The sequence below is a fragment of the Poecilia mexicana genome, unplaced genomic scaffold (assembly GCF_051168715.1).
Source record: "Poecilia mexicana isolate PSO_F unplaced genomic scaffold, ASM5116871v1 scaffold_3, whole genome shotgun sequence".
Lineage (NCBI taxonomy): Eukaryota > Metazoa > Chordata > Actinopteri > Cyprinodontiformes > Poeciliidae > Poecilia > Poecilia mexicana.
The window spans coordinates 28,082,902-28,103,822 of NW_028263372.1; the positions used below are offsets into that span (position 1 = coordinate 28,082,902).

Sequence of the window (20,921 nt, forward strand, 5' to 3'; positions counted from 1 at the left end):
TGGCCCCATTTTACCCCTTCGTTCCATATTAAACAGTTTCTGGGGTTTGACTTTGGCAGCTGTCATTTAATCACAGAACTTGAAGTAAATATATCCTCCACTCTAAAATACATAAAGACATTATGCAATATCTGATGTAAAACAGGTTTTTAGACCTTGAGCAGATGATATATCATATATGACTGAGATACTTTGGTTTAGATTGTGGTTGTTGGCCTAAGAAGATCCTTGAATAAACGAGGCACCAGGTCTGGGGTGATGCCAGGCCATGTGATCTGTTTATTGTCAGATGTGGACCGTAACAGGCTCCGAGTCTTGTTTAATTTCTGGCTCAGGCAGCGATGTGTGGAGCTGGAGGAGTCCAATTAGACGAGGTTGTGTTTTCGTTGCCATGTTTTCTTTGTCTGCCATTCAAAACAGACCAAGATCAAATGGACCTTGTGGATGACTTCATGTTACACCATATTGATATGTTACATGCGAACACCGATATGACTTTCTGTTTCATTTTAGCCCAGCCAGAATATCACACTGACGCACTGCCTCATAATTCTGTCTCATTAAATGAATTGCAAGCTTTCAAGACAAGTCTGAGATTCTTACTCCGATTTATTATTTTTTATTACAATCTATTGAACAACGTTTCTACTGCTGAAAATGTTAAACTACCCCCAGACTTGACTGTCCAACAAGAGGGACAGTGACAACAGATGATTCACTTTTGGAAAATGTCCGAGACAATAAGGATTTGATTTCTGGTAGTGGTAGAAGTAGTAACCTTACTTTTCCTGGAAAACAGTTTTTACAGGAAAAAACATGGGCAAAACAAGAACAAATAATCTTTACAGTAATTCTCAAATTTTTCATAAAAAGTAGCAAAACAAATTTGTCCAAGTATTATTGAATGAACAGCTTGTTAGGATCTTAGGTTGTCTTAGTGTTTTGATTATTTCATTCCAGTTTGATCATTCTGTATTCCTTAGCTTCTGTTTTACTTTAATTCAGTCCTTTCTTATTGAATCTAGTTTATTATGTTCATTTCTTGTTTCTAGTTATTCTTTAGAGTTAGATTCATTCCAAGTTCCCTGTGTACTTTCTTTTGCCTCTCTCTCTCTCTCCCTCTGTCTCTCTTTTTCCTTCTTCTTCTTCTTATTTTATGACAGTTGGCAAGCATTACCGCCATCTGCTGGAATGGAGTGTATCTCTCTCTCTCTCTCTCTCTCTCTCTCTCCCTCATCAGTTTGCCTTGTACTCTCTCCCCTCACACCTGCAACCTGTTTCTAATCAGCCAGCTGTTTCTTATTCAGTAATCAACCTCCCCAGTATATATACAACTCATTCTCAGTTCCTCCTTGCTGGCTCCCTCAACATCAGTGGGTGCTGTGAAATATTTTTTCCTGTTCTGCTCTGGCTCCCTGTGCTTCTTGTGATTTTTGTAAGTTTGTCCTTGTCATCTTAAACATCTTTCAATGTTATCCGTGCTCCCCACTCCAGTCTGCATTTTGGTCCAACTTCAAACTCACACATCATAATACAAATATTATATTTTGTTTTGTCAGATAAATTAAAAATAAATATAATTGTTACTGTTCTTTGTCGTAATTGGTTAAAAGGTGCAATACAACTTTAATCCGATTTTACAAAAAAAAAAGTTAAACTCCAAGTTTCAAGTTTGAAAATTTTAGATGAATGCATCCTGATGTTATTTCCAAATGTGAATGTTTGAGCTTTTCAACAAATTCTCAAAATTCAAAATGGATTTTCTTTTTTTTTTAAATAGTAAAGAGCAATATGAAAAAGAACAAAGCCTTTTCTAATCTGTAAATCTCACTGGTTTTCAAACTCAACTGGAAAATGTTAAGCTGTGTATGAAGTCCTTCTCAGTACAACACCCACATCCAGCAGTAATAAGTTCCCGATTCACCGTTTGCCCCAGTTTGAACGAGGATTTACCAAAACCGTCTCCCCTGCACGTAAACATCTTTTTCTGTTCATGCTAATCAGCTCAACATTGGTGGTTCTCAATATTCACCAGGGGTACTCTGGCTTTATCTCGTGCTTCCAAAACATTACTTTTCGGATTATTGATTTCTCCAAATTGTCATTTGGTGTAAATGTAAACACGCTAATATGTTGTAAATTAGTATATTAAAATTCCTTTTTTGGCTTTCCACCTGATTGTTAGTGTGTATTAAGTAATGCTTCAGTTCCTTTAGATTTTCACTTCAAAACCAAATCATGTAGCTAACTTTGTGTGTATTTAAGAGTTATTAAAGTGTAGCTTTCTTCCAAACATTTATGATGTGGTCTGAATTCACAAACCAACAGTTTAATCTTATGCTAGAGAAAAAAATATGTCTTTTATCCTTATATTACATCTATCGTTGTGTGGGGGATTTGCAAGAGGGATTATAATTATCGGCCGTGAAGTTTTTTTTTGCCTTCAGCCAATATAAACTGGAAGACATTTAGAGAAACCTGAAGCTTGACAAACCTGCCAGGTGTGGTTATGGTTTCTGACCTTTATGATTTTAAATTTGTACCTACAACGCTGATGTGTAGAGACAGGCTTCACATTTTTTCTTTATTTTGGGGTTTTCTTTTTTTTAATTTCTTTTTCTGGCATGAGACTCATTTTGCATCAAACTAGTAATGTGAGATTTTGGGGAAGGTTTTATTGAAGACGACATGCTCACACTCTTCCAAACAAACTGGCCTTAGTTGCAGAAAGTCATGAAGCAAATCATGGTTCTTAAACATGCATGATCGCTTTCAAGCAGAAACACTTCATTTGTGAGTGCATCGTGTTGCTTAGTTTTAATGTTTTTGCTTTTACCCTTTTTGCTTATACTGAAGCCTAGCTGATGTCTTGGAGGGAAAAGTAATTGAACTTTACACAAAATACTTCTGGCTCATAGATTTTTATGGGTTTGTACAAGGAGATTAGCTCTGAAGGCCAAGCAAACTATCAAACATGCTTTGAATGAGTTTGGAAAAAGAACACACATCATCACAGCATCACATTTATATTCTAACCAGACAGGACTGTTGATTAATTCCTATTTGTCTGTTAAGGTATTTGTGAATTATGTGAATCCAATTCAGTTTTAACATTTCTCCTGTTTTACTCATGCTCAGTTCTCTGGTGGTCACATTCATGCGGTGACGACCCTAATACATACATGTTTACCAAGACTCTAGCCTAAGTGATATTGAGTGTCTATGAGCTCGCATGTTTATGTGTGAATTGTTTCAACATTGGCTGCGCTGCTGGCAGCTGCAGCAGCTTTGTGATCAGAGTAAATGTACTAACTTCACTCTAACCACTTTCAGCTGCAGAGTCTGATAGAAAACTGATGACCTCAACAAACTAAGCTTTCACTTGATTAACACTTTCTGGTTAGGAAACACGGCACGGCTCATTTCTGTGGATAAAACCGGCAAATGTGTGATCAGGCAATTGCTTAGACAAAAAAAAAAAAGGAAAATTGGAAAAATGTTGTATGGGCAGATTCAATTTTAAAGTGGTATCATTTTGTTCCCAACAATTTTTATGCTTTTGTTGCTTCAAATACTTTTAAGTTTCTTTTTTTTATGTTGTGCATATTTAAAGGACACATATTATGACTTTCTCTCATTTCCCTTTTAATATTTGTCTGATTTGTTGCTCTCAACAGATAATTGATTTTCATGACCGACTGACCCGTGTTTGACCACTATTGACCACGTTGAGAACTCCTTGTGACAAAAACAATAATTAGAACCACAGAAGTTCTGGCAGCATTCAGGTTAGCTGCTGCTAATTCTGCTGAAGTTCTGACCACACTGTTATGTTATGTGTGGTAGCAAAGGCATTCCCACAGATATTCACTTTCCTTGGTAGAGTCTCATCTAGACACAGAGATATTATGGGCTAGTGTAAGCAGAACATTTCTGAGACTTAAGTCTTACAATTAACTTCCTGTGTGGGAAATGAATGGAAGTAACAAATAGACTGGTTTAGTCAGTTCATTCATTATTTGCAGTGATACGGAAACAATAGTACAGTCAACTCGTCTGGATCTGGATTTGCTTAGCCCCCCGGAAAGCAGCTTCTAATTTGGTTTTTTCAGCAACCTAATCCATTGTCTCGTTGGGTAGCCAGCCAAATTACAGGCTTCCAGTTCAGTTTTATTTTAATATGGTGGGATAAAAGCATTTTGTTTTGCTGCAAGTGTTTTTTTTTTTTTTTTTTTGTTTTGTTTTTACCAAATCATGGAATGGTGTATCCTGTCTGTGGTCTCCCAAATTCTCTGTCCTTATTTAGCATCACACCTCTCGGTAAAACTCATCAGCCTAAGCGAGGCAGTGAACACCTTCCCATGATGGTGCATTTGCTGCTGCAGGACATTTGAGCACCAGACATTAGACAGGCACATCATCCAAAATGTAGAAGAATTTCTTATTACTCTTAACAGAGTCCAGCATTGTTTTCTGACAGTAGAGGTTACTTTAAGATATAACTTCAACTTTGATCTCTTTTGCCTTGGGTTTTGATGTCTGGATATTCGTTGATAGCAGAATATCAGAAGCATCTCTTTATTGCAAAGATAACAAACTCCAAAACCAATGGACAGAAGCTTTCCAAAATGTAGATCTCTGGACTTCTCTTGCAATAAGACATGCAAACCTGCCTAAACTTTCTCAACAAACGTCTGATCAATCAATCAGGGACATGAACGTTGCGTAATATTATATATACAGAACAAATTGACCAAAGTGGAAATAGTATATTACTGGATTTAGATTTATTTTCTCTCACAAGTCACAGCTTGTGAAAATGCATGGTCAGTGTCTCTCAGCAGTTGCAAAATTACAACACAACACTTTAAAAGTTAATCACTTTTTTACTTATAAATAAAACAGCTTTACCAAAGGCTCATTTTGGCTAAATCATAGCATGCAGCTGGCAAACCGAGAGGGGAAGATATAGCAAAGTGTGTCTGCAAGTGAATATTCCAAATTTAAAGATTAATTGTAAATAAATGTTTCCGATGAAAAGAACCGGCACTCCAACATATTATTTTCCTATTAGGCAAAGCTGGATTCTACCAAAGGGACTGATTTGAAGATAGAAAGCTTGCACATTTAATTAGATGAAGAAACAAATTGAATAATGTCTGATTGTTCCAATATCAGTAACAACTACATGAGGAAAGTGTTGCTCACTGTTTCCTAAAGAAAGAGCTGAAACACTTGTTCCGATTAAGAATAGCTTGATTTTGTCAATGGGATCTATTCCATGATAGAAGGCTTGCAAAATTATTTGGAAGAACAAGAACAAAGAAAAAAAGAGTTTGGCAAGTACTTTGGGGATGTAATCCAAGGAAAAGTTTCTTGATTTTTTTCTCCAAGAACCCTTCAAGGCTGAGTCACGCAGACTTTGGTCATTTTGCCTGGAGTTTAGTATCTGTAGCGTCTTTGCACGGGTCTCATATCATTTTACAGTTAGCCACTTTCTTGCATACATTCCCTAAAATTTATCTGATCGTTTTCTGCAAAACAGTTTCCCTGATTTATTCAGTCACTCTCTTTGTTGTCCATAAATATAGCTCTGCTTAACTTCACTCCAGTATTTTCATTGTCGTAAGGTTTTAGGACTTTTAATAGCTGATGCAGAGGATCTAGAAATAACCACAAAAATAAGTATACTTTTCCAACCCGATGCTTTGACCTAAACTTAAACCCTGTAGAAATGTTCTGCTGTATGTATTTGATTATGGTATGCAGGTTAGAAAGGACAGCAGACATAAAACGAGACAAGTATTTCTACTCTTTTTACTCTCGGTGCTGTAAAACAGAGTTTAAATGCTCAGGTTGGTGAGGGTTTATCACAAATGTCTTCTCTGAATCATTTTAGAACTCGTGTAAGACTCACCCAGGCGTTCGCTTACATCTTCTTAGACAAACTTAAACTGCATTCTGTTTCCCTCTTCCAAATAGTCCTCTGCTTTTATTTACTCTCACCTGTTTTCCATGCATTTTGTGGTCTTAAAGTCAGTGAGCATTTTTTTTGTGTTGTCTACTGCTTAAAATTTTGTTGAATTTATTGCACTAATGTTTAGCACTACTCATTCTTATGATATCTAAGTTTCTGTCAAGTTGTACATATTTGCTTTCATCTTTCCTGAAAATATTCAAACATCTAGTGAACAACACAAAGTTCTTATGAAGAACTTTGTGTTTCCCAAATAAGAAATATGTAGAAACTGCCAAGAAAATCGGGGAAAAAAAATCCTGAAGAGAACCTCCTGAAGTCATGCCACATTATTTTAACGTCCTTTATTTTGCTAAAAAAAGATCTGATGAGAACCTCAACATTCCTGGAAGCTCTTACAGGAAACCTTCCCAAGTCCAAGTCCATTCACCCCTCTTACGTCACTCAGAAACATCTTAAGTGTTCATTACTGAAACCTGACTAAGACTGACTCTGCTCTAGGCCTGGACTCCATCTCGACCTGCTCTCTACGGCTCCCGTCTCGCTGGCTGGACTCTGTGTGGCTCCAGTAAGACAGAAGCCAGACTTCTGCCTTGTAGCTTGAGCATTAATTCTGGGGTTGAGGTCAGGCGTAGGCTCATGTCCAGCATGTTTCAGACATGCAAAATGTTAGCATGTCTGAAGGCTTACCACAGACTTTGTCATTTCAGAGAGTTTACTGTTCAGCAGGGTTGGGTAGTAACTAGTTGCATTGACTTAGTTACATTTACATGAGTAACTTTTTGGCAAAAAAAAAACAACAAAAAAAACTTTTAGGAGTAATTTTATGCTGTACTTATTCATTTTACTTAAGTAATTTTATTGTGAAGTATAGCTACTCTTACTTGAGTAACATTTCTGGATAATCTAACCACTGTGAGTAATTTAAACGAATCAGGAACAAACTTGTTTTATCCTTAAATTCACCAGACACAGACGCACACCTGCAGGTAGTGATCAGAAGGAATGTCCTCTGCACGGCAGAAGAGTGAGCCTGACACTGAAAGTCTGTGTGACGTTAGAATGGTGATTAATGCTCACGTCATATCTTCCATCTGGACTGACTGCTTCCTATTTAAGTGTGGAATGAAATGATGGTGGTTGTTTGAAAGGCAGAAAGAGACTACAGCCGGTTGTAATGAAGGGTTGATGATGTTTGTAACAATTGCAGTAAGAAGGTTGGCCCACAACCTGCTGCTGCCTTCATCCCAGACCCAACAACATGCACAAATCAGTAGATGTTATACGTGGGCATAATTTGTTATGTAGCAAACACCAATATGAGAAAGAACTTGGCTTGCCGAACACTTATTTTAGGACTCTATGAAGGCAGAGGATATTTCTTAAAAATGTAAAAATAAAACAGAGGTTGCTGCAGTACTTCAATAAAATAACCTTTTTATTGATGTACTGTTTTATTATTCATAATATCGGTGACTGAGTTAAACAGTGATTGAATCGTTTAGGAAATTGTAAAACTTGCTTAAAAACTGAGAATTTGAATCAGCATATACATATTTCTTTCACATGATCCTGCAGCTGTTACCAAAGAAAACGCAAAAACAAAGAAAATACAGTGGTGATAGATGACGAGAGAAAGTTTTTAGTCTGTCTGTCTCCCAGTAATGGATTTCCCTGATATTGCTAGTTGCCAAAAAGGAGTTTTTCCATCCAATTTTGGGGGTTTAGCTTGCCAATTGGTGCCCATGCCAAACACAAAATGGTATTCAGTTTAAACAAAAGAAATAAAAAGTGAACACAGATGAAGATAATAGTTAAGGAAAGCTGAGGACTTAGCAGCTTCAGGAGAGGAGAGTGTGTGAAAACAGCAGAGCAGGATAACAGACTCAAAAGTTGGCAAGCAAAGCAGCAGAACTAAATCAAATTGGGAGACTGCCAACTGGCAGGCAGGTTGAAAGCAGACATGCAACTCAAGGTAGGTTCAGTTTTTCAAAGGAAAAGACACAAGAAAGATAGCAAACCTATATAATGGAAACTCCTAGGATTAGTTCTACAGTGATAGAAGTATCTGGGTCGACTGGATTGCTGTCCAAATGCATAGCAGACATCTATCTGTCTAACAGGTACTTTGGACTTCAGCCACTACCCACACCAGACGTCCTGCTCAATTCAAGAGGGGGAGGCTAATCCGCACTTTATTCTTTATAGGCTTTCAGTGGGATTCAGGTCACAAAAGTTTGGTGGTCAATCAAAAGCAGTAACACCTTAGTCATCGTAGCAGGTTTTGGTGCCTTTGGTAGTGTGGACAGGTGCCAAGTCTTGCTTGAAAACAAAATCAACTACTCCATGAAGTTTGTCGACAGAAGAATGCATTAAGTGCTCTGACATTTTCTGGTGGATGTCTGAGTTTACTGTGGACTTCCTATGATGTAGTATTATCAGTTGACATGGCAACCTAAACATCAGTAACTGTGGAAACTTCTCAAGCAGCATGCAATCGGTGGCTCTCCACTAGTCCTCCAGACTCTGAGACCTTGACATCCAAATAAATGCGAACTTTACTTTCATCTGTAAAGAGGACTTTGAACCAGGCCTTCTGTAGGAGTCATCTGTTCATAATGGCTCTTGAGGCACTGACACAGACTCTCAGCCTGAATGGATTTTGCTTGACAAACCTTTCAAACCTTCACTTATCTTGACTTAATATTTAGTTAACATCTGTCCCAACAACATAAATCTTTTGATTTAGGAAATAGTCCAGCAGGTTTTTCTTTTATTATTTATTTACATGTATCATGCCAAGATTAAGTATGTAAGTTTCTTGACAGAAACTCCAGTCCAGTTGTCTTCCTCTTCACATGATGCTCTTCTGTTCTCTCACACATTTGCTCACCTAAGTTTCATTGGCTTCCAATTTCTGGGATATCTAAAACAAGAACAGACAACGGCAGAGCACTTTTGCCACGTGAGAGTGAAACAACAGCAACAAACTTGCTTCAGTCAGACCGCTTACCAAGATCTATAGCAGTGATGTAAACACCAAAGCTTGGGGATTGTAGTGAAGAATGAGAAACAGGCCGAATAAATCAGTAAAGTGTGATTCATCTGCTTGTGATTGTGGAAAGCTTTTTGCTAGCAGGTGATGAGAAGCAGACGTTTCTATGCAGTTGTGTGTGTTCATGTTCACATGTGTTCCCTCTTCCGTCTGCTACATGTTGCATGTGTGGCTCATAGGCTGCAGGGCTGAACATGTAAGGTCTGCTGGGATCTGCAGTCAGAGTTCCTCCCTCTTACAGGCTATAAAACAATCCATTATGTTGCCTCTGTTAGGTTTTTTTTTTCCCCACACAGTTTTACCTTCTATTGATTGAAAGGATTAGCTGTAATTAGATATAAGGGAATTGAATTGCAATAAAATAAAATTAGACTTTCTGGTGTCTACATGTTTTTATTTACACCTTTTTTGGCACGTTTTCTTAAATCTCAATTTAAACTTTTTCTCTCTACAAATTCCATCACCTGCCAGTTTGTCCCATTATATTCGTAATGTGTCCATGGATGGCTATACCTCTGTGAACATAATATACCCCTGTTTTCTTTTATTGGACCAAACAGCTGCCAGCTTTTCTGTAATCTCAAAGTATTAGTCCGTACAAAGACATGTAACTGGGCTCTCTTACAGAAAACAAGTAAAAATTGTCAGTTTTCTTTTGCCGTTGAAACATCAAATTTCCTGCGATGTTCTTGATGAGCAGCTTTGTTGCAATTCACATTGGTGCATTTATGTTTACATCATTTTTTTTTTCTGGGGAAATTATTACTGTAGACTCCACCAAATAGTCCTCGATAGTCCAAAACTGCAAGACTGTATCTTGCAGTTTTGTAAGATTTTACAAAGCTGGTCCTAAATGCTGAATCCTTGCAAGAGTGGAGCTTTGTAAAACATCCTTGTTTCTTTCTCAGTTTAACAAGCAAGACTTCTTATGCTTGACATTCTCTGAATCAGTCAGATTCTTTATTTCTCTCCGTGTTTACTCTGATAATGGCGTCAAATTGTCTTTTTTAATATTAGCTAGCATATCTAAGTAACACATTTACTGAGGTGCAATGATGATGTCAAGAAAGCAATTTTAACCTCCAAAATAAAACCCTTAGTATTGTATTTTATGCACCCATAGCAAATTAAGTAAATTTACACTGAAGATATAGCATGCTGAAGTTTGCTCAAAGTTTACTGCAAAACATTTTGACAAGCCACTAATATAGTGGGCGACAGACTGACCTTATAAAATCAGATGTGAACTTTGTCGATTCCACGAATTGTGCTTAGAGGAGGAGTTACATTGAACGTCACCCAAAAGTAACATATCGAGAATAAAGTTTGAAGGTCAGCACATCAAGGTATGGAGGTGTTCTCATAAGAAAAGTATGCTGGCAGTCATGTTGTAATTATGAGAAGGATGGATGGAAAAATTTGTGAGAAGCGCTTGATGAAAAACACAGGAGGAGGAAACCATAGTCGATTTGAGGACGGCGGTGAAGCGCGACCCATTTATGGAGGCTTTAATCCTCGACGTGGGCATCACAGGTTCAAGACCCGGCCTGTTGACCTTTACCGCATGTCTTCCCTCTCTCTCCCAACCTGTTTTCCTGTCTCAAAATTGATAAATACTAGAGTCAACAAAACCTTTAAAAAAATCTAGTATCGATTTATCACAAAGAAAAACACAGTTAGCCAGAAAAACCTTAAACTGGTTACAGGAAAGGAAATTAAAACTGCTATGATGGTCTAGAACAAGTTGACAGAACCTTCAGTATCTGAGACAGTTTGTGATAAATACATGGTAAAAATCACACCTTACCAACCCTTTGACATGTTTTAAAGTTTCATAGGTTTCACTGAGTATTTAATGCATATTGCATGTGTCATTTTAATCTATAGTGTAATTTCTTTTTAATTCATTGTATATGTGGGGTGCTTGGGGTCATTACAAACATCTGCCGTGAATTTAAGCCCATTAGAAATATATGAGAAAACCACTGACATGCTCAGTACTTACTTTCTGCACTTTAGATCTGATTATATCATCCACACTGATATAATTAGTGATAGTTACTGTACCAACAAAAACAATAAACAAAAAAGTCTGACTCAGGTCTGAAACAACCTGGTTTCATTTTCCTACGAAACAAAGAACAGATGCAGCCATGAATACACACCTTCAGACAGATGTTTGAAGACTCTTCACCGATCCATTTCTACAATGCTACAACTTGTGAACGTCTGGACTGAATATTTGCTACATTTGACGCAGTGTATCGACTTCAGCCTGTTTGTGTGCACAGGTGCAGATGAATGAGATCACCTTCATGTGGTTGTAAACCTGTGTTCACGAGGATAAAAACGCTGCCAAATACTGTCTTAGTTTGCGGATGTCTGCTTGCAGTGAGTGGGACCAAATTTGATAAACCGTAAACATATGTGCGCTTTTATGCTTTTCACATATGATATACCAGCATGTGTGTTCTAGAGGTTCAGTTTCACCTGCCAGCAGTCTGCTGTTAATCCATCTGAGGGAACTTCAGAGAGGCACTGACAGCTCCGAGTTTGGTTCAGGTCTCCTGGTCTCAAACTGTTGTCTCACTGTTGTGTGAAAACTCTTGAGTGGGAACTCATAGTCATTCAAACACGATACACTTAAAAATTGTTTACATTCCACTGGGCATCTTGGCATCTTTTATTTTTTGCACCGTCTCTCTTCTATTATCCTTTTTTCTCTCTCTCCCTGTATACTTTGAATCGTGACCAGTAAACTTCAAGCTGTGGGAATCCTAACAAGCCTGTTTTTCTCACACTTGGACTTGACGCAAGATTTCTTTTAGCCATGTTAAACTCCATTCATAGTTTAGGTCTTCCCCCAGAACTTAACATGGTTCTTCGTCTTTGTTCTCTGAGAGGACATTTTTGAGGCTTTTGCGTTGAGCTTCCTGCGTTTAATAGTTTTTTAATTGTCTTCGTAGAGCTGCAGACCCAAATTCAGACCTCCCCAACAACTTTAGCTTTGTTGGCCATCTTTTTTTGATTAGTGCACACCTGAAGACCCCTCTGGACAAGTACGTTTAATGTTTTTAAAAAATAATCTGCTCCAGATTAGTTCTTTCCAACCCTTTTATGGCTTTGTTGTCACTGTCGGTTACTCAGGAAAACAGATCACCAGCCAATTGATAACAGACTGGAACTGTATTTTTGTCACATGTATTGTTTGATTTCGACAAGCACTGCCGGGAGCATGTGCCTGCATACATGAAGCTCTGCTTCATGTAACAGAACTGAAACATGAGAACAGGGGTCCTTGTTTGGCACTGAACAACCAGGGAGTTAAAAGATGAAAACAGCTATAAATCTTGCAATACCTCCAGGATTTTCCAACATCAATGCCGAAGTGAGACCATTTACAAGAACTGGAAAACCTTCCAGGTCTTATCGGTCCATCACTTTGAGCATTAGCTACATTTTGTAGTAGAAATGTTTGCCAGAGTTTTTTTTTTTCTTTTTCTCGTCTTTCATGAAAACTCACAAACCCTCATCAGTGATCTCTCATTAGTTTGACCTTACTTCACTCACCCTGCTATAACCCTTCTGTCCCGGTTTACCCCCGGCTGGATGGAGCTCAGTCACTGTCACTCACGTTTTAATGTGAAATGCTTTGCCAGTCCATAACTGGATTTTTATTCATCTACTCATGCCAATATGCTCTTCCAGAAAATCCTGCCGTGCCTGACGATGGAAACACATTGCTCTAACACACAGCTATCAGACTTTAAACTCTGGCTTCCCAGATTATTTTATAGGGTCTTGCAAAACTGTTCAAAAGCCCTAAGCTTTTACATTTGTTGTCATCCTACAACCAGAAACTGTTTCATTGGGATTTTATGTGACTGACTAAAGCAAAATGCTGCATAATTGTGTTGTGGAAAGGGTGCAAAGGACTTCAAATTAAAGTCTGAAAAGCGTACTGTGCATTAACATTTAGCCCCTCAGTCTGTTGAACATCCTTTCACTGCAGCTACAGCTGGAAATATTTGGACAAAGTCTCTTCCAGACTGCCTCAGATAGGGACTGAAATGTTTGTCCATTCTTTTGCAAAATATTTCAAACTGACTTGGATAGGATGGAGAGTGTCTGTGAGCATCAATTTACAAGTCTTGCCACAGGTTTTGGTGAGGACTTTGACCGCCTCGCAGATATACTTTGATCTCAGCCGGGTGTTTGTTTAGGGTTGTTTCCTGATGGAAAGTGAGCCCCCACCCCTGTTTTAAATATTTTGCAGCTTTCCTTCCAGGATTATCTTGTATTTGGCTCCATGTCTTCTCAACTCTGACCAGTTTCCCTGCCAATACTGAAAAAAGGCATCACCACAGCATGACATTGCAACAAGCCACGCTTTGGGGCTGATGTTTTCAGAAGATGAGCTTTGTTACTTGCTCTCCACGCAGCTGTTTGGATGGCCATGTCTTGTAGGTTTACAGTTGTTCCCCACTGTTTCTGCTTTGGGTGATGAATTGAACTTTGCTATCTGACGTGCTTGAGCAGGAAGGCGTCGTGCTCCAGGTTCTCATCAGACAGGTAAAACTCAATCTGAGCGACCAGCTTTTGGATGAGCTCCGTATCTGGAGGCTGCCAGCTCTCCTCCTCCAACTCCCCTCCACTGGTGCCGGCACCACTGTGTGTGGGAAGAGAACATGGATCGCAGTCAGGGAGACTTGCTGAGTGCTGTGAAATCTAAGTGTTTCATGTTTTAGACTAAGCACCAACATTAAAACTGTTGCACGTTTTCGTTATTTTCTTTAAGACTATATGCCAGAGGCTTAAATGGCTGGCAGAGATGCAGCCTCGTCCTGACATTTCTCTACAAATCACCAACGACTCCCTGCTTCCTCCTCCTACTTTCAGATTTTCCTTTACAGCCATCAACAAGCTGGGTCTCAGCACCAGATCTCGTGTCCAACCAAGCCTTGAAACTGCCAAGGGCTCTCCATCTGAAGGGCGCAGAGTCACAGACTCTCCCTCCCACAAAGAATATGGTGGCTCACCACATCAGCCTCACATTTTAAAAAAGCCACATTAACATCCTTCATTTTGTTACCCATTAGAACAGCTGTTTTATTTCTAACTTTGCAGACTCTCAACTAAAATCATCTTAATTTACCTTTAATCTTAGAAAAACTAGTTGTGTTACACAAATTTAGACTCATCTTAATATTCTGTTTGAGCGGTTTGGTTTTCAGTTGCTACACAGTACAGAAACGCCCCTGGTCAAATTAATAAACTAGCTGATATCAAACTCAGAACCATACTTCTGCTTGTAGGTGAGAGTCTTTAATTCACACAATCTCACGATATTCTCACAAGAAAATTTGAATGAATGAATTTATTTTTTATACCTGGTTTAAATTGTAGCCATCAGATTGTTTTCAGCAGGTACAGTTAAGACATTTCACATTTCAATCCTTACTTGTAAGAAGGATTCATCATCAGTTCAAGATAATTATAGACAACCCTGAGCATCCTCTTTATGAGACTGTAACACAACTCTCTGTCTGCTGTATCTACATGATGCTGTTTGTTTGCTAATGTTCTCTAACAAACCTCTGAGGTCTTAACAGAACAGCTGGGTTTATACTGGGATTACATAACACACAGGGGGATTTATTTGCAAATTTGGTAATATTTAAAAGTAATTAGTGGCACACTTTTTATTTTTACAAGAAATCTCGTAAACTTCTTTATAAAGTTTCTCCTCTTCACAGTGCGATTTCGTGTTGAAGTCGTCACATAAAATCCCAACAAAATAAACAAAATTTTCTCTTTTTTTGCACAAAATGTAAACTGTTCAAGTTCAAATTAGCTTACGAGGCCCAGTAACAATCATTTTGTCACTATTATAAACATTACGGTTCTCAACATTAGAACTCAAATTGCTTTTGAGAAACATCTCTGATCACCACACATGCACCAAAAGGTGATTATATGCTGTTGCTGCGATTACATTTACTCTAATGTTTACTTAAAAAATGTAATAGTTCATGGGAGCTTCCATCTTCAAATAGCGGTAAAAGTGATATGCTTCATTTGAAAGTTATGCATTTCAAACATTATGTGTTTACAGATTGGTTGTTGACTTGGACAGGGTGGATCATTTCTCGGAGGGGTCATAGATGCCAAATTTCTGCAGAGACATTGAGTCTGGACAGGGTCACAAAGGCCAAAGGCCACAAGGAGAGCTGTGTCAGACTCCTAAACCCCACAATAACATTTTCAGCCCTTTTCACCTTATTCATATCACCAATGATTGTATAAGTGTAGTTCTAATGCAAAGCCCATCTCGCTAAATCTAAATGTCTGGACGGATTTTTGTAGTTCCTATAAAGAGAAGTAAAACTGGGGGGAATGTTCATGATGCAATCCTGTAGCACAACTCTTCCTTCATGTTCCAAGTAAGCCAGTAAATGTTCTGCTTGCATATTGCCAGAGTTTTTTTTTTTTTTTTTTCCAGCCCTAAAACCACAACAGTTTAATAAACCACTACGTTTAGTGAAAACAAATCGCCGTTTTAGGAAAATCTGGTGGGAAAGTGCATCATTCTCAGTCATCAGCATTGTTTGATGATATGGTTTGTGGTGTCTGAGGTTTGGTGTGAGACAGCGCAACCCTCAAAAATAATAATAATTAAAAAAAAAAAAAGGTTGGAAAACAATGGGGCCTATCGTGTTCAAACACTTTTATGCTCATGACTTTCATATTGCGGCCTGAGCATACAGAATTGAAAACTTTGTGGAAGGGTGGGAGAGATGGTGTTGCAATCTTTGGAGTGTTGAGGCGAAGCGGAGAGGAGGAGGAGGAGGAGGAGCGCAGGTTGGATTGTGTTCTGGTCAAAGTGGTGCAGGCCTCATTTGATGTGCTACCAGTCAAAGCTTCCTCTGTTAGGTGGCAGGTCTGATGCTTCCCCTGAGGCCTGGGCCCTGGAAGTGGACTGGCAGAGCAAATAAACAGAGAGGAGGCGCTCGCACTCAACACCTTAACACATGTATACTAACACAAGTTAAAAAGAGCCTCTAGAAGTGACCTGCTGCTGTGCTAACACCCTATCATCTTTAGGAAGAAGTTGCTGTAAAACCTTTGCAGAGTTTCAACAAAGACGAAATCTGAGATTTAACAAAAGAAGAGATTTTTAGCGTTTAGAGCTTTTTCAGATGTATGTCAAACATACTGAATTTCTTGCTTCTATTGTGAAACCAAAGGGACATGCAAGTATAAATAATGGTTTTCTAAACATGCTTTGAGTGAGAACTGTGAAAACAGTTGAGGCACCTTATAAACTTCTCTCACCTCACAACTAGCAGAAAATGAGCGACGCGGTGAAAAGATGTAAACAAAAACTGTCTGCGTATGAAACGAATACCGACTTCAAAAAAGGAACATGAAGACGCGGCTCCCCTCCAAAATCCCGTCTTATTTGTCTCCCTCATCATGCTAATGTGTTTCAGGGTAATGCATCACCCCACAACCATGCACAGTACAATGCAGCGAGCCAAGTTTTACAGCTCTCTTCATCTGCGGAGGTTTTAAAACAAATAAATCACTTACATCTCGGCTGATGGATACAGTATGCCCTAACTGTAACACGTATGAGCTTCATTAGTTAGATGCATCCATCAAAGTGGCACACACATGGCTGGGCCCTTGTCCTGGTATGTCAAGAGGCCATTGACCTCCACTGAGCTCCACTTCCTGTGTCCCTCCCACCGCAGTCCCACAAGGGAACACTGTGAGCTCACAACAACCGTCATCCCTGAATCAAAAGCCATCCTCCTCCTCATGCCAATATCCCCTACTTCCTTTCTTACTTTTATTTCTCTTTCCTCTAAACATCAATATTAGATAAACTCCCATCTCTGCCACTATGTCAGCCACTTGAAAGGTCAGTGATGTTTAAGATGAAGATAGTTGCTCTTGTTGTTTTTGTTTTTTAAACCAGGCAGGTCAAAATTAACAAATAATTTTGGAGTTTTGTACATTTTGATCTGTTGCTGGCCTGCACATACCCGCCTTCAGCTAGTTTAACTGGCTTTTTCCTCTGGCCGAGGTCAAAGTTGAGGCCAGGATTGAACCAGTTTTTCAGATAAAGAACCAGCGGTAAAACCAAACGCTAGAAGCCGGTTATAACCGGGTTAGTATAAAAACAAAAATGGAGGCTGCTTGAAATAACAAGTGAATAATAAAAGAGAAAATTGATCATTAGGTCTTTCAGAGGGCTAATGGTCTAAAACATATGGTCAAATTTACACAGAAATATTTCACCAACACATAATCAGACTTCTTCCATAGTCATCCAGGCCTGCCTACCGTAATCCTACAGAAAATCTGTGGGCTGAGAAGAAGAAAGTACCTGGATGTTCTGAGAGATTGTGCAAAGAGAAATCATATATCCTTTTCTGTGGTCACTCTAACCTTGAGCAATGTTATAAAAGACTAAGAGTTGTCTTATGGCCAATTTGGGTGGGGGTGTCTAAAGTATTGACAGAAATGCTTCCACGTGCTCAAATTAAATATTTAATTTCTCATTTTTCCACTGTGAGATTGCGCCACTGCAATAAAAGATTCATTTTGTGTGTTTTTCACACATTTTACTGGAGGTGATCATAAATGCGTCACTGTATCTCTGCCTGCCAGTTGGGAGGATTGGGCTTGTTGTGCATAGTTAACAGAGCAGCATTAACGGAAAGCTTCACCCAGGCTGTCAGGACAACGGCAGAATATACCGGGGTTAAAATCAGCGAGGGTTTACTCCGTAATATCCTTTTTAGTGCATTCCTGTCTGCAATTGCTCAAATAAATCATGGCAACGCTGTAGCCGAAACCATAATAGAGAGCATCCCCTCTGTGGGAGGAGACCACTTTCTAAAGTACATAATCTTCAGTGTAAAGTGATCTGGGCCCATGCCTGCCTCTGGATCTTGTCTTTGTGTTTCTAGCCGTGCTTTCAAGCTGATTTTGGCTGAAACTGCACCAGCAGAGTGAGGTTACACAAGAGCCTGCTTACACCTCTTACTGGGTCAACTCCATACCAGCTGAGATGACCAATAGAAGAAATTCATTTGAAAAAGGCCACATCAAAAGACAGATTTGAGATGCAGATCAGTATACTCTGAATTGGTTTGGGCTATATTTATATCCACATTGATTATTTGGTTTAGCAACTGTCTGTTAGATGTTTGATTGAATCAAACCTATAAAGAAAAAAAAAACAACAAAGTTCAGATCAGTCTCCTTTTCCCGCCATTAATCAAAAAGATTATTGCTGTCTGCTGCTGTTAGCGTGTGAGATTTCTGCTCTATTTGTATCTATCAAAGCTAATGGAAGTGTCACAGTGCATATCTCAGCGTGCGCAATGTAATGAATATTTGGTTCTGTTTATTGTAATTTATTGGCTCTGGGTACACAAGCTGTCAGACCCAGCAGCCAACTGTCATGGTTGATGATACCCATACTGACTGTATCAGCAGAAGCCAAGAAGGACTGCCTGATCATGTTCATTCTGTTTTTATTATTAACACACACTTTCAACGGCTGATTTACTGTAAAGCGTGTGGCTTAGCGCTGCTAATTTCAAAACATGCACACACAGGTTGACCCAAAACTCGACATCAGAACAGCATTAAAAAGACATACATTACTTCAGCATGGCAGCCATTCCACTCTAATACACTTACAGTAAACAATTAGTAAAAGAAAAGGCAACTAAACAATCCAGTCCTGCTTTTTATGATGCAATGGATACTGTCCAAAGAGTCAGTTTAGGGAATGAACTCACATGAAAGTAGTTCTGTTGATCTCAGTTCAAGAATGTCATGTTGCATTGCTGTTCCAGTGAACAGTTGTTGTTCCAGGGGTCTGGAACCTTTTATCATACAAAGAGGCAGGTTTGGACCCCAAAGGGTAAAATACAGCTAAAACCATTACAATCTAGTGAGCACAACATTACAACCACCTACGTTATGGGATCTTTTAAGGCATGGACTCTACTAGACTTCTCATAGTGCACTGTGGTATCTGGCACCAAGATGTTTGCAGTAATCTTAAGTACTGGTGTTGTTCTAACACGGTTCTCCAGCACTTCCAAACAGCTTGGTTTGAAAGAGAATTTGGATACCAAGTCTAAACTATTTCCTTCCTATTTCACTTCCTTGTCACACTATTTTTTGGTGTATCAAAATATGTTTGAAGATGTAAAAAACAGGTAAAATCTGAAAATGTTCTGAAAATTTTCAAGATCTATGCATGCAAGGCAGTGTAGTTCAAAACTTTGCTATTAAATCAAAAGTTATCTACATTTTTGGGCCAAAATAAGACATATAACATTCTTCCAGTGTAACGTTCTGTTGAGGTCTTACACTTAGCCCATCCGCCTGCTGGAGATGAGCTTCTCTATTTGACTCAGCTCAGTAGAAATACATGATCAGATTGAATCCATTCCCTACAAATAAAAAGTCATCTAAGCAAAAACAGTGAATCAGTCCGAGGTTACCTGAAGCTAATGGGAAACGTTCAGAGTATTTCACTCTAACTTAGGATAATAGTGGCTTGCACTGTTTAAATAACTTAAATGAATGCAACCAATCATGCAACAAAGACTCTTTCATATAAAAGCAGCTGTTACAGGTTGGACATGTCCTGGTCTAAGTCTAACTGAACTTGATGGATTTTCCTTTGCATGAAATGGTAGGAGCCATCAGGTCACCCCCACAAAGAGAGAGCAACATTAGGCCAATAATATGTCAGTCAGAGCAGAAGAGGGAAGAACCAAATGGAGAAAAAGAAATTATGTCAACATCCAGTGAAAGTTTAGAATGATCAGAGAAATACGATGCTGACATTGGCCTAAATCTATGTATGCATGTCTTAAATCTCAAACAAAGTTTGCTGAGAGGATGTGGAAAAGGACGCTGGCAGAGAGACAGTTTGTTAGAGTTGTGCTTAGCTTAATTAATAAATCCTGACTGATGTTAAAAGGCTGCACCACCTCGTTACGGGATAATATCCCAGGCCTCACACATCACTTGGGAATTAGAATATTGTAATGTTGCCTTTAAATGAGACTAATAGTCTGCATTTGATGCCAATAAAAATCTTCTAACTAACAGAAAACATTTTTACACACACAGATGGAGTTCCAAAACAGTAACCTATATTTCATTTGAACTTTTTTTCAGAGCTTATGTCAAGTTGAATTTGCTTACAGGCTCTCTAAACAGTTTCCATTCACCTTCCTGTTGATCCTGCACTCCACTCTTCTGCCCATTAGACGTTTTGGGGCAGCTGCTGGTCTTGTGGGATACGTCTCTTAAGGTTTATTTCTCAAAATAGCTCAAACTCAGTTATATGTGATGAAGAACCTCTGTGAACATTTTTCATGTCTTGCTGCAGAAGCACAATTGAATTAAGTTGTTGCACATAAAGTCTGTATAATTAGAGTAATTGTCATACTGTAAAGTGAGCCTCTGATTCTTTCTCTATTTTTTTGCAACCTCTAAAAAGTTCTCCAGCAATTTTGCCAATTTTATGATATAAAGACTCAGTTATTCAATATATGAATATATGATATAATGAAGATATATGCCCTTTAACATATGTACATGCAGTCAAAGTTAAGTCTACTGTGTTGATTCTGTTTCTTTAGGTTAGGATTCTTATTCTTTCTTATATCTTATTATATATAGCTGCCCAGTTCTACCCACATTCGAAGTGGCAAATGGAATAAAACCTCTGTAGCAAAATGATTTTTTTTGTTGTTGTTTTTGAAAGAAGCATGCACACAAAACCAAGCCAGCAGCACATAAAGTCATCCCACAGCACGTAAGAGTGCCCACTTGACCAGCACT

The 20,921-nt window shown here is 38.7% G+C and overlaps 1 protein-coding gene across 1 annotated transcript in view; it reads left to right on the forward strand.

Moving 5' to 3' along the window:
• Nucleotides 1-20,921, forward strand: part of LOC106920151 (collagen and calcium-binding EGF domain-containing protein 1-like) — a 38,132-nt gene that overhangs the window by 3,779 nt on the left and 13,432 nt on the right. The window lies entirely within an intron of this gene.